The 14,681-nt window shown below is 57.4% G+C and overlaps 3 non-coding genes across 3 annotated transcripts in view; all 3 read left to right on the forward strand.

The window, feature by feature from the left end:
- Positions 1-8,759: 8,759 nt before the first annotated feature.
- Positions 8,760-10,680, forward strand: LOC139112946 (small subunit ribosomal RNA). The gene has a single exon (XR_011547544.1). It is a non-coding gene; the product is annotated as a small subunit ribosomal RNA (ribosomal RNA).
- Positions 10,681-11,891: 1,211 nt separating this feature from the next.
- Positions 11,892-12,046, forward strand: LOC139112955 (5.8S ribosomal RNA). Its single transcript, XR_011547550.1, has one exon. It is a non-coding gene; the product is annotated as a 5.8S ribosomal RNA (ribosomal RNA).
- Positions 12,047-13,433: 1,387 nt separating this feature from the next.
- The window catches only part of LOC139112949 (large subunit ribosomal RNA), a 4,091-nt gene continuing 2,843 nt past the window's right edge, over positions 13,434-14,681 (forward strand). Inside the window, exon 1 of the ribosomal RNA XR_011547547.1 lies at positions 13,434-14,681. This exon is cut by the window's right edge and continues 2,843 nt beyond it. This is a non-coding gene — a ribosomal RNA (large subunit ribosomal RNA).

The following is a 14,681-nucleotide window of genomic DNA, read 5'->3' on the forward strand; positions in this document are numbered from 1 at the left end:
GCGGAAGTAACTCCGACCCGAAAGCAACACGAGGCTCGCGTACTTTGCCGCTAGGACCGCGCGGAAGTAACTCCGAGCCGAAAGCAACACGAGGCTCGCGTACTTTGCCGCTAGGACCGCGCGGAAGTAACTCGAAGCCGAAAGCAACACGAGGCTCGCGTACTTTGCCGATCGGACCGCGCGGAAGTAACTCCGAGCCGAAAGCAACACGAGGCTCGCGTACTTTGCCGCTCGGACCGCGCGGAAGTAACTCCGAGCCGAAAGCAACAAGAGGCTCGCGTACTTTGCCGATCGGACCGCGCGGAAGTAACTCCGAGCCGAAAGCAACACGAGGCTCGCGTACTTTGCCGCTAGGACCGCGCGGAAGTAACTCCGAGCCGAAAGCAACACGAGGCTCGCGGACTTTGACGCTCGGACCGCTCGGAAGTAACTCCGAGCCGAAAGCAACACGAGGCTCGCGTACTTTGCCGATCGGACCGCGCGGAAGTAACTCCGAGCCGAAAGCAACACGAGGCTCGCGTACTTTGTCGCTAGGACCGCGCGGAAGTAACTCGGAGCCGAAAGCAACACGAGGCTCGCGTACTTTGCCGCTCGGACCGCGCGGAAGTAACTCCGAGCCGAAAGCAACACGAGGCTCGCGTACTTTGCCGCTAGGACCGCGCGGAAGTAACTCCGAGCCGAAAGCAACACGAGGCTCGCGTACTTTGCCGCTAGGACCGCGCGGAAGTAACTCCGAGCCGAAAGCAACACGAGGCTCGCGTACTTTGCCGCTAGGACCGCGCGGAAGTAACTCGAAGCCGAAAGCAACACGAGGCTCGCGTACTTTGCCGCTAGGACCGCGCGGAAGTAACTCCGAGCCGAAAGCAACACGAGGCTCGCGTACTTTGCCGATCGGACCGCGCGGAAGTAACCCCGAGCCGAAAGCAACACGAGGCTCGCGTACTTTGCCGCTAGGACCGCGCGGAAGTAACTCCGAGCCGAAAGCAACACGAGGCTCGCGTACTTTGCCGCTAGGACCGCGCGGAAGTAACTCCAAGCCGAAAGCAACACGAGGCTCGCGTACTTTGCCGATCGGACCGCGCGGAAGTAACTCCGACCCGAAAGCAACACGAGGCTCGCGTACTTTGCCGCTAGGACCGCGCGGAAGTAACTCCGAGCCGAAAGCAACACGAGGCTCGCGGACTTTGACGGTCGGACCGCTCGGAAGTAACTACGTGGTAAAAGCAACACGAGGCTCGCGTACTTTGCCGATCAAACCGCTCGGAAGTAACTACGTTCCAAAGGCAACACGAGGCTCGCGAACTTTGACGGTCGGACCGCTCGGAAGTAACTACGTGGTAAAAGCAACACGAGGCTCGCGGACTTCGCTGCGGCTAAGTCCGCGCGGCGTCGAAATTTCACCGCCGGCGCCCATATACCGCCGTGCGTTAGACCGTGCGTCGACGACCGCCCGGCCGCTCGGTTCGGTACTGTAAGAGGTGTCGTCGCTGCGGCGACTCGTGCACAACACGGTGCATGCGAGCTCGCGGTCTGGTCGTACCGTAGCGTTACGGCGTATGTATAACCGAGCTCGGCGAAGCACTGCGGTGCGTACAAAAGTGTCGTTCGCACTAGAACGCTTTTTGAGAGAATTTAGCTTCGCGCTTACTACGAGAACTTTGGTTCTCTTTTTGAGATCTTTCGGGCGTCTTGCCGACATTCGGCCAAATGTGCGCCAAGCTCTCGGCGATCGTTTCGAGGCCGGATAGCGAAGGAATTGGTGAATACGTGACGAAGAAATTTTGTATCTCGAGGACTCTGCCGTTCGTGCGGTCCGTACGTACCTCCGAGCCGTAAAACAACACGGCGCTCGAGATCTTTGACGCGGAGGTAACTACCGTGCGCCGCAGCGGCTAAGTCCGCGCGGCGTCGAAATTTCACCGCCGGCGCCCATATACCGCCGTGCGTTAGACCGTGCGTCGCCGACCGCCCGGCCGCTCGGTTCGGTACTGTAAGAGGTGTCGTCGCTGCGGCGACTCGTGCACAACACGGCATGCGAGCTCGGTCTGGTCGTACCGTAGCGTTACGGCGTATGTATAACCGAGCTCGGCGAAGCACTGCGGTACGTACAAAAGTGTCGTTCGCACTAGAACGCTTTTTGAGAGAATTTAGCTTCGCGCTTACTACGAGAACTTTGGTTCTCTTTTTGAGATCTTTCGGGCGTCTTGCCGACATTCGGCCAAATGTGCGCCAAGCTCTCGGCGATCGTTTCGAGGCCGGATAGCGAAGGAATTGGTGAATACGTGACGAAGAAATTTTGTATCTCGAGGACTCTGCCGTTCGTGCGGTCCGTACGTACCTCCGAGCCGTAAAACAACACGGAGCTCGAGATCTTTGACGCGGAGGTAACTACCGTGCGCCGCAGCGGCTAAGTCCGCGCGGCGTCGAAATTTCACCGCCGGCGCCCATATACCGCCGTGCGTTAGACCGTGCGTCGCCGACCGCCCGGCCGCTCGGTTCGGTACTGTAAGAGGTGTCGTCGCTGCGGCGACTCGTGCACAACACGATGCATGCGAGCTCTCGGTCTGGTCGTACCGTAGCGTTACGGCGTATGTATAACCGAGCTCGGCGAAGCACTGCGGTGCGTACAAAAGTGTCGTTCGCACTAGAACGCTTTTTGAGAGAATTTAGCTTCGCGCTTACTACGAGAACTTTGGTTCTCTTTTTGAGATCTTTCGGGCGTCTTGCCGACATTCGGCCAAATGTGCGCCAAGCTCTCGGCGATCGTTTCGAGGCCGGATAGCGAAGGAATTGGTGAATACGTGACGAAGAAATTTTGTATCTCGAGGACTCTGCCGTTCGTGCGGTCCGTACGTACCTCCGAGCCGTAAAACAACACGGAGCTCGAGATCTTTGACGCGGAGGTAACTACCGTGCGCCGCAGCGGCTAAGTCCGCGCGGCGTCGAAATTTCACCGCCGGCGCCCATATACCGCCGTGCGTTAGACCGTGCGTCGCCGACCGCCCGGCCGCTCGGTTCGGTACTGTAAGAGGTGTCGTCGCTGCGGCGACTCGTGCACAACACGATGCATGCGAGCTCTCGGTCTGGTCGTACCGTAGCGTTACGGCGTATGTATAACCGAGCTCGGCGAAGCACTGCGGTGCGTACAAAAGTGTCGTTCGCACTAGAACGCTTTTTGAGAGAATTTAGCTTCGCGCTTACTACGAGAACTTTGGTTCTCTTTTTGAGATCTTTCGGGCGTCTTGCCGACATTCGGCCAAATGTGCGCCAAGCTCTCGGCGATCGTTTCGAGGCCGGATAGCGAAGGAATTGGTGAATACGTGACGAAGAAATTTTGTATCTCGAGGACTCTGCCGTTCGTGCGGTCCGTACGTACCTCCGAGCCGTAAAACAACACGGAGCTCGAGATCTTTGACGCGGAGGTAACTACCGTGCGCCGCAGCGGCTAAGTCCGCGCGGCGTCGAAATTTCACCGCCGGCGCCCATATACCGCCGTGCGTTAGACCGTGCGTCGCCGACCGCCCGGCCGCTCGGTTCGGTACTGTAAGAGGTGTCGTCGCTGCGGCGACTCGTGCACAACACGATGCATGCGAGCTCTCGGTCTGGTCGTACCGTAGCGTTACGGCGTATGTATAACCGAGCTCGGCGAAGCACTGCGGTGCGTACAAAAGTGTCGTTCGCACTAGAACGCTTTTTGAGAGAATTTAGCTTCGCGCTTACTACGAGAACTTTGGTTCTCTTTTGAGATCTTTCGGGCGTCTTGCCGACATTCGGCCAAATGTGCGCCAAGCTCTCGGCGATCGTTTCGAGGCCGGATAGCGAAGGAATTGGTGAATACGTGACGAAGAAATTTTGTATCTCGAGGACTCTGCCGTTCGTGCGGTCCGTACGTACCTCCGAGCCGTAAAACAACACGGAGCTCGAGATCTTTGACGCGGAGGTAACTACCGTGCGCCGCAGCGGCTAAGTCCGCGCGGCGTCGAAATTTCACCGCCGGCGCCCATATACCGCCGTGCGTTAGACCGTGCGTCGCCGACCGCCCGGCCGCTCGGTTCGGTACTGTAAGAGGTGTCGTCGCTGCGGCGACTCGTGCACAACACGGTGCATGCGAGCTCTCGGTCTGGTCGTACCGTAGCGTTACGGCGTATGTATAACCGAGCTCGGCGAAGCACTGCGGTGCGTACAAAAGTGTCGTTCGCACTAGAACGCTTTTTGAGAGAATTTAGCTTCGCGCTTACTACGAGAACTTTGGTTCTCTTTTTGAGATCTTTCGGGCGTCTTGCCGACATTCGGCCAAATGTGCGCCAAGCTCTCGGCGATCGTTTCGAGGCCGGATAGCGAAGGAATTGGTGAATACGTGACGAAGAAATTTTGTATCTCGAGGACTCTGCCGTTCGTGCGGTCCGTACGTACCTCCGAGCCGTAAAACAACACGGAGCTCGAGATCTTTGACGCGGAGGTAACTACCGTGCGCCGCAGCGGCTAAGTCCGCGCGGCGTCGAAATTTCACCGCCGGCGCCCATATACCGCCGTGCGTTAGACCGTGCGTCGCCGACCGCCCGGCCGCTCGGTTCGGTACTGTAAGAGGTGTCGTCGCTGCGGCGACTCGTGCACAACACGATGCATGCGAGCTCTCGGTCTGGTCGTACCGTAGCGTTACGGCGTATGTATAACCGAGCTCGGCGAAGCACTGCGGTGCGTACAAAAGTGTCGTTCGCACTAGAACGCTTTTTGAGAGAATTTAGCTTCGCGCTTACTACGAGAACTTTGGTTCTCTTTTTGAGATCTTTCGGGCGTCTTGCCGACATTCGGCCAAATGTGCGCCAAGCTCTCGGCGATCGTTTCGAGGCCGGATAGCGAAGGAATTGGTGAATACGTGACGAAGAAATTTTGTATCTCGAGGACTCTGCCGTTCGTGCGGTCCGTACGTACCTCCGAGCCGTAAAACAACACGGAGCTCGAGATCTTTGACGCGGAGGTAACTACCGTGCGCCGCAGCGGCTAAGTCCGCGCGGCGTCGAAATTTCACCGCCGGCGCCCATATACCGCCGTGCGTTAGACCGTGCGTCGCCGACCGCCCGGCCGCTCGGTTCGGTACTGTAAGAGGTGTCGTCGCTGCGGCGACTCGTGCACAACACGATGCATGCGAGCTCTCGGTCTGGTCGTACCGTAGCGTTACGGCGTATGTATAACCGAGCTCGGCGAAGCACTGCGGTGCGTACAAAAGTGTCGTTCGCACTAGAACGCTTTTTGAGAGAATTTAGCTTCGCGCTTACTACGAGAACTTTGGTTCTCTTTTTGAGATCTTTCGGGCGTCTTGCCGACATTCGGCCAAATGTGCGCCAAGCTCTCGGCGATCGTTTCGAGGCCGGATAGCGAAGGAATTGGTGAATACGTGACGAAGAAATTTTGTATCTCGAGGACTCTGCCGTTCGTGCGGTCCGTACGTACCTCCGAGCCGTAAAACAACACGGAGCTCGAGATCTTTGACGCGGAGGTAACTACCGTGCGCCGCAGCGGCTAAGTCCGCGCGGCGTCGAAATTTCACCGCCGGCGCCCATATACCGCCGTGCGTTAGACCGTGCGTCGCCGACCGCCCGGCCGCTCGGTTCGGTACTGTAAGAGGTGTCGTCGCTGCGGCGACTCGTGCACAACACGATGCATGCGAGCTCTCGGTCTGGTCGTACCGTAGCGTTACGGCGTATGTATAACCGAGCTCGGCGAAGCACTGCGGTGCGTACAAAAGTGTCGTTCGCACTAGAACGCTTTTTGAGAGAATTTAGCTTCGCGCTTACTACGAGAACTTTGGTTCTCTTTTTGAGATCTTTCGGGCGTCTTGCCGACATTCGGCCAAATGTGCGCCAAGCTCTCGGCGATCGTTTCGAGGCCGGATAGCGAAGGAATTGGTGAATACGTGACGAAGAAATTTTGTATCTCGAGGACTCTGCCGTTCGTGCGGTCCGTACGTACCTCCGAGCCGTAAAACAACACGGAGCTCGAGATCTTTGACGCGGAGGTAACTACCGTGCGCCGCAGCGGCTAAGTCCGCGCGGCGTCGAAATTTCACCGCCGGCGCCCATATACCGCCGTGCGTTAGACCGTGCGTCGCCGACCGCCCGGCCGCTCGGTTCGGTACTGTAAGAGGTGTCGTCGCTGCGGCGACTCGTGCACAACACGATGCATGCGAGCTCTCGGTCTGGTCGTACCGTAGCGTTACGGCGTATGTATAACCGAGCTCGGCGAAGCACTGCGGTGCGTACAAAAGTGTCGTTCGCACTAGAACGCTTTTTGAGAGAATTTAGCTTCGCGCTTACTACGAGAACTTTGGTTCTCTTTTTGAGATCTTTCGGGCGTCTTGCCGACATTCGGCCAAATGTGCGCCAAGCTCTCGGCGATCGTTTCGAGGCCGGATAGCGAAGGAATTGGTGAATACGTGACGAAGAAATTTTGTATCTCGAGGACTCTGCCGTTCGTGCGGTCCGTACGTACCTCCGAGCCGTAAAACAACACGGAGCTCGAGATCTTTGACGCGGAGGTAACTACCGTGCGCCGCAGCGGCTAAGTCCGCGCGGCGTCGAAATTTCACCGCCGGCGCCCATATACCGCCGTGCGTTAGACCGTGCGTCGCCGACCGCCCGGCCGCTCGGTTCGGTACTGTAAGAGGTGTCGTCGCTGCGGCGACTCGTGCACAACACGGTGCATGCGAGCTCTCGGTCTGGTCGTACCGTAGCGTTACGGCGTATGTATAACCGAGCTCGGCGAAGCACTGCGGTGCGTACAAAAGTGTCGTTCGCACTAGAACGCTTTTTGAGAGAATTTAGCTTCGCGCTTACTACGAGAACTTTGGTTCTCTTTTTGAGATCTTTCGGGCGTCTTGCCGACATTCGGCCAAATGTGCGCCAAGCTCTCGGCGATCGTTTCGAGGCCGGATAGCGAAGGAATTGGTGAATACTTGACGAAGAAATTTTGTATCTCGAGGACTCTGCCGTTCGTGCGGTCCGTACGTACCTCCGAGCCGTAAAACAACACGGAGCTCGAGATCTTTGACGCGGAGGTAACTACCGTGCGCCGCAGCGGCTAAGTCCGCGCGGCGTCGAAATTTCACCGCCGGCGCCCATATACCGCCGTGCGTTAGACCGTGCGTCGCCGACCGCCCGGCCGCTCGGTTCGGTACTGTAAGAGGTGTCGTCGCTGAGGCGACTCGTGCACAACACGATGCATGCGAGCTCTCGGTCTGGTCGTACCGTAGCGTTACGGCGTATGTATAACCGAGCTCGGCGAAGCACTGCGGTGCGTACGAAAGTGTCTTTCGCTCGAGAGAGATTTTTAAAGTGTTTTGCACTGCGCTGAGTGCGAGAATTTCGGTTCTCTTTTTCGAGAGCGTTCGGGCGTCTTGCCGACATTCGGCCAATTGTGCGCCAAGCTCTCGGCGATCGTTTCGAGGCCGGATAGCGAAGGAATTGGTGAATACTTGACGAAGAAATTTTGTATCTCGAGGACTCTGCCGTTCGTGCGGTCCGTACGTACCTCCGAGCCGTAAAACAACACGGAGCTCGAGATCTTTGACGCGGAGGTAACTACCGTGCGCCGCAGCGGCTAAGTCCGCGCGGCGTCGAAATTTCACCGCCGGCGCCCATATACCGCCGTGCGTTAGACCGTGCGTCGCCGACCGCCCGGCCGCTCGGTTCGGTACTGTAAGAGGTGTTGTCGCTGCGGCGACTCGTGCACAACACGATGCATGCGAGCTCTCGGTCTGGTCGTACCGTAGCGTTACGGCGTATGTATAACCGAGCTCGACGAAGCACTGCGGTGCGTACAAAAGTGTCGTTCGCACTAGAACGCTTTTTGAGAGAATTTAGCCTCGCGCTTACTACGAGAACTTTGGTTCTCTTTTGAGATCGTTCGGGCGTGTTGCCGACATTCGGCCAAATGTGCGCCGGGCTCGGCGATCGTTTCGACACCAAAGTCGAAAATCGAAGGCGTTGGTAAATCCGAGCCGAAACGATACGGAGCTCGAGTACTTTGCCGTTCGAGCTGTCCGTGGGTAACTACTTGCCGAAAGCAACACGAGGCTCGAGGACTTTTGCGTAAATAACTACGTACGACGCAGCGGCTAAGTCCTCGAGGCGTCGAAATTTCGCAGGTTTCGCCCATATACCGCCGTGCGTTAGACCGTGCGTCGCCGACCGCCCGGCCGCCCGGTTCGGTACTATAAGACACAGCATTGCCACGAGTCGGTGTCGAGAGACCGAATGGCTCATATGTGGCGCGCACTTACGTGTTGGACGCGCGATCGTCCCTCGCTTCCGAGCAAGCGTGCGGACGTATCGTTGCGCTTACCGAACATCAACTCCACGGATACGAGAGTGTCGGTTTCGGCGAGATCTTTGACGATGTCGCCGTTCCCGCTTACTTGTACGCCGTAGCGAAATAATTTTCAACCGGTGCCTCGGTGTTCTCACCGCTGGCACCGTTGAACGAACAGTGCTCCACGACGTCTCAGATCGGATCGGTCTAGCGTCAGGGCTAAGCGGCCTTACAAGCCGCTGTTATGGGTGAATGAGAACAAAATTTGATCTTTCATACCGTTAAGGTATATATAAATACGAAAAGCGTGTCCGTCGACCGGCTCGAAAAGTTCCGGCGGCATTAACGACACACGAAACGCGCACGGCTCTTCCTCGCGGAGTGTCCGTAGCAGCGTAGCGTTGTCTTTCGCGTTGCTCCACCGCGAGTAACCGCGATCGCACACACGAAGCTCCCTGGTTGATCCTGCCAGTAGTCATATGCTTGTCTCAAAGATTAAGCCATGCATGTCTCAGTGCATGCCGAATTAAGGTGAAACCGCGAATGGCTCATTAAATCAGTTATGGTTCATTAGATTGTACCCACATTTACTTGGATAACTGTGGTAATTCTAGAGCTAATACATGCAAAACAGAGTCCCGACCAGTGATGGAAGGGACGCTTTTATTAGATCAAAACCAATCGGTGGCGTGCGGATCTCCGTGCGTCCACCGTTTATTTTGGCGACTCTGAATAACTTTGTGCTGATCGTACGGTCCTAGCACCGGCGACGCATCTTTCAAATGTCTGCCTTATCAACTGTCGATGGTAGGTTCTGCGCCTACCATGGTTGTAACGGGTAACGGGGAATCAGGGTTCGATTCCGGAGAGGGAGCCTGAGAAACGGCTACCACATCCAAGGAAGGCAGCAGGCGCGCAAATTACCCACTCCCGGCACGGGGAGGTAGTGACGAAAAATAACGATACGGGACTCATCCGAGGCCCCGTAATCGGAATGAGTACACTTTAAATCCTTTAACGAGGATCCATTGAGGGCAAGTCTGGTGCCAGCAGCCGCGGTAATTCCAGCTCCAATAGCGTATATTAAAGTTGTTGCGGTTAAAAAGCTCGTAGTTGAATCTGTGTCGCACACCGTCGGTTCACCGCTCGCGGTGTTTAACTGGCGTGATGTGGGACGTCCTACCGGTGGGCTTAGCCCCGCGAGGGGCCGCCCAAACTAATATCCCGTCGCGGTGCTCTTTACTGAGTGTCGAGTCGGGCCGGTACGTTTACTTTGAACAAATTAGAGTGCTTAAAGCAGGCTATCCTCGCCTGAATACTGCGTGCATGGAATAATGGAATAGGACCTCGGTTCTATTTTGTTGGTTTTCGGAACCCCGAGGTAATGATTAATAGGGACAGATGGGGGCATTCGTATTGCGACGTTAGAGGTGAAATTCTTGGATCGTCGCAAGACGGACAGAAGCGAAAGCATTTGCCAAAAATGTTTTCATTAATCAAGAACGAAAGTTAGAGGTTCGAAGGCGATCAGATACCGCCCTAGTTCTAACCATAAACGATGCCAGCTAGCGATCCGCCGAAGTTCCTCCGATGACTCGGCGGGCAGCTTCCGGGAAACCAAAGCTTTTGGGTTCCGGGGAAAGTATGGTTGCAAAGCTGAAACTTAAAGGAATTGACGGAAGGGCACCACCAGGAGTGGAGCCTGCGGCTTAATTTGACTCAACACGGGAAACCTCACCAGGCCCAGACACCGGAAGGATTGACAGATTGATAGCTCTTTCTTGATTCGGTGGGTGGTGGTGCATGGCCGTTCTTAGTTGGTGGAGCGATTTGTCTGGTTAATTCCGATAACGAACGAGACTCTAGCCTGCTAAATAGGCGTACCTTATGGTATTTCGAAGGCCCCCGGCTTCGGCCGGCGGGTTTTTACTACCAACGTACAAACAAATCTTCTTAGAGGGACAGGCGGCTTCTAGCCGCACGAGATTGAGCAATAACAGGTCTGTGATGCCCTTAGATGTTCTGGGCCGCACGCGCGCTACACTGAAGGAATCAGCGTGTGTTCCCTGGCCGAAAGGCCCGGGTAACCCGCTGAACCTCCTTCGTGCTAGGGATTGGGGCTTGCAATTGTTCCCCATGAACGAGGAATTCCCAGTAAGCGCGAGTCATAAGCTCGCGTTGATTACGTCCCTGCCCTTTGTACACACCGCCCGTCGCTACTACCGATTGAATGATTTAGTGAGGTCTTCGGACTGGTGCGCGGCAATGCGTCGGCATTGCCGATGTTGCCGGGAAGATGACCAAACTTGATCATTTAGAGGAAGTAAAAGTCGTAACAAGGTTTCCGTAGGTGAACCTGCGGAAGGATCATTAACGTTCCGGAGGTCCTGCTGCTCTGTGTGCACCGTTCTCGTGACGAGCGCGCAGCGGCCGGCGACTGCATGGACGAGGAACCGTACGCGCGCACGGTAACGTGTACTACGTTGCCTGCCGCGATACGGGGCAGACAAGCTAGAACACGACTCTGCGAGTTGTGTCGAGAGTGGCTGAAGGGGCGCAAAATCTAATCGCACGCGAGACATCGCGTCTTCCGAGTCCGCGCCGCCTTCCCACTCCTCGTCGGAGCGTCCGTCGCGAGACGCGACGCTTCGCTCGAGCAAAATTGCGAGATCGAGAGGAGAGAATAGTTTATGCGACGCAACGACCGCGTGCGCGCTCACACGCCGCCAACGGTGGCGTGCTGCGGTGTGCGCCGCATTCGTCGCCGTCGTATAAGAGAGGATTGTCGGTCGGGACGAGTGTGTCGAGATCTCGAGAGCTCAAAGCGAGAGAGGACCCCGGGCATATTGTGGAGAAGAAGAGAGATTCGAGAGTTGTACGCATTGCCGTATTACGCTCTTTGCATCCTCTCTCTCTCTCGTTTCCTGCGGAGATTCTCCGACTCTCTGTCTCTCGCGCGCTTCGAACGACCTGTTGCGCGGACCACCGCGCTCAGCGCGCCCCTTAGCCGGGGCTAGCGCGGCCGGTTGGTCTCGTTGTGCGAATCCAGGAGGAGCGCGAAGGTGCATCTATATGCGCGCCCGCTCGCGGATCAGGATCGGTGAGAAGGAGACTACGGAGGCGCGCTCGCGCGCTGCCTCTATCTCCGCGATTCGGACGCGTTGCGGTGCGCGCGAATGCGCCGCGTACCGGTGGTAACCTATGCTGCCGCGTCGTCGTGCGCGCCGGGCGAGGAGTGGAGAGTGCGACGATTCTCGCCGCTGCTCTTCCTCCGGTCCCGCGCGCGCGCGATCGCGCGCGCTGAAGGGTTCGTCGAATATGCTAGTCATTTTCGACCCCGATGGTTTTTCAAAGAGTTCCGCCCCGGCTCTCGCTTCGCGAGAGACGCAACCTCTTGGTTTTCGCACCGCGCCGACAACCGACGTCTCCCTCTCTCTCCATTATTGTGCCGTAGCCCCCGTAACAGGGGCGGCGGTCCGCGCGTGCTCGGACGCGCGGCCAGGCTGATCGAAGGGCCAAAACGAAGAAGACGCACATTGTTGTCTATTCCTTGATAGAGCGTACTTGGTGCGCGAAGGAACGATTACCCTGAACGGTGGATCACTTGGCTCGTGGGTCGATGAAGAACGCAGCTAATTGCGCGTCAACTTGTGAACTGCAGGACACATGAACATCGACATTTCGAACGCACATTGCGGTCCACGGATACAATTCCCGGACCACGCCTGGCTGAGGGTCGTTTTATCGAAGACAAACTGCTTGCGCGCGCCGTTTCGACGGCCGCGTACGAGCGATTCGTTGGACGTTCGCCCGATCGCGGCGGCCGGCGAGAGAGTTATACCCGCATCCACGAGAAAAGAGAAGAGAAGCGAGGAGTCGTCGATGACGCCTTCCCCGGGGTATCAGGCACACTACGCACGCTATCCACGCGGCGAGTTGCTGGATTCCATCAGGGTTTTACGAAGGCTCTCGCGCTCTCTGCGCGCGCTCTCTATACTCGCGGAACGGCGGCGTACTCTCGCGCCCCCGTTGGGCGTCGTCCGAAATAACGAGGTTTGAGGGTCGAACGAATGAACGACGACCGACCGAAAGATGCGATCGAGAATCGCAGAGAGACGCACGCACGCACACACGCACGGGAGGGAAGGACGTGCGCGGTGGTGATAAACGTGGCGAGCTCTTGCAAGGAGTTTATACGTTATACGTATATACGCGCCGAACGAAAAAGAGTAGATCTGCCTCTCGCGCGCCGCCGCCCGGAGTGAAACAAGCCGACAATTCGTTCGCGCTTGTACTCCCGGAAGGTGGCCTGTGTGCCGCTTGCGGCGCGCGCGGGATCCAAGGCTGATCCACGGAGAAGTAGTTCATAAGGAGCGCGGAGAACCGAGTTTGAGTTTTCCTCTCCTTCTTCGAATGAAGATCGGAGAGGAGAATAGAGGCCGCGAGATAATCGCGCGCCTCCTCGTTCTCCTTCTGCACAGAGCGCATATCGTCGCTTTACCGCCGCCAACGCAAAGGAAACTCGAGAGGAGGGATTTTAGAGATATATACGACGAAGCAAAGATACGAGAGAACCTGACCGTATTATAAGAGAGAGAGAGAGTGGTCGTCGCCGCTGCAGCTGCTGCCGGCCGCCGCCGCAGTCGCGTTGCCGACGCCACCACGACGCGCAAACCGGCCTCCGACGTTCGCGTCGGGCTGGCTGGCCAGTTGTCGTCGTGGTCGGTTGGTTGGCGCGCGCGGGCGCGCGGATCGCGGCGCGGTTGACGCAACGTCGACGAAAGACCACCACGCTCTCGCGGTTGTTCTCTATGCCTCGTTCGTTTTCTCATTTTCCCTTCGTCTCTTCTTTCAAATATTTTGCGTGCACCGATCGCCCCCTGCGCAGCAAAAGTGTGTGCGAGGTGAGAGATCGCGCGCGGGTCGACCGCGCGTGTTCCCGAGTCCACGAAAGCGCTATGTATGGTAGCAGCTCTTGACCGGGGCACGCGGCGTAGTCTAACCAAGCGCTCGCGCGCGGCGTTTCGCCGCGTTGCGTTTCTCTTTTCTCTCGCGTCGTCGTCGTCGTCGTCTCGCCTTCTTCGTATTATATATATATAGTACAGCCTCACGACAATTTCTTTTGACGACCTCAGAGCAGGCGAGATCACCCGCTGAATTTAAGCATATTATTAAGCGGAGGAAAAGAAACTAACCAGGATTTCCTTAGTAGCGGCGAGCGAACAGGAAAGAGCCCAGCACCGAATCCCGCGGTTCCGCCGCAGGGAAATGTGGTGTTTGGGAGGGTCCGCTTATCCCGAGGTGCCGCGTCGCGTCCAAGTCCATCTTGAATGGGGCCACTTACCCGCAGAGGGTGCCAGGCCCGTAGCGACCGGTGCGCGTCTCGGGAGGATCTCTCCTTAGAGTCGGGTTGCTTGAGAGTGCAGCTCTAAGTGGGTGGTAAACTCCATCTAAGGCTAAATACGACCACGAGACCGATAGCGAACAAGTACCGTGAGGGAAAGTTGAAAAGAACTTTGAAGAGAGAGTTCAAGAGTACGTGAAACCGTTCAGGGGTAAACCTAAGAAACCCAAAAGATCGAACGGGGAGATTCATCGTCAGCGACGCTGGCTTCGCGTCGGTGGGCGATGCCCCGCGGGGCCTCACGGCTCGCGCGCGGGCACGCTGCCGCGCGCCGATGTCCGGCGTTTTCGTCGTCGTGCACTTCTCCCCTAGTAGAACGTCGCGACCCGCTGGGTGTCGGTCTACGGCCCGGGTGCGGTGTCTGACGCGTCGCCGGTAACACGGCACGCCGTCAAACCCTCGGTCGCCCGGCCGGCTGCCCGGCGGTACACGCAAGGTATCAGGCCGCAGCTCTCACACACGCGGGAGTGCGTCGAGGCCGTCGCAAGCGCGCGCCACGGTACACGGAGGCTTACGGACCTAGCGCCGTCACCGGTCCTGGCCCGCTGTTGGTCGTACGGTTAACCTTCGACAGGCCTGCAAACGTTCCCGGGGCAACTCGGGGACCGATACCGGTCGGCGCCGCTACTGCTTTGGGTACTCTTAGGACCCGTCTTGAAACACGGACCAAGGAGTCTAACATGTACGCGAGTCATTGGGATCAGCGATACCTAAAGGCGTAATGAAAGTGAAGGTCGGCCCTGGTTGTCGACCGAGGGAGGATGGGCCGCGTCGCGATGCGGCTCCGCACTCCCGGGGCGTCTCGTTCTCATTGCGAGAAGAGGCGCACCCAGAGCGTACACGTTGGGACCCGAAAGATGGTGAACTATGCCTGGTCAGGACGAAGTCAGGGGAAACCCTGATGGAGGTCCGTAGCGATTCTGACGTGCAAATCGATCGTCGGAACTGGGTATAGGGGCGAAAGACTAAT

This window comes from Cardiocondyla obscurior, unplaced genomic scaffold (genome assembly GCF_019399895.1).
Source record: "Cardiocondyla obscurior isolate alpha-2009 unplaced genomic scaffold, Cobs3.1 scaffold73_0_88197, whole genome shotgun sequence".
Lineage (NCBI taxonomy): Eukaryota > Metazoa > Arthropoda > Insecta > Hymenoptera > Formicidae > Cardiocondyla > Cardiocondyla obscurior.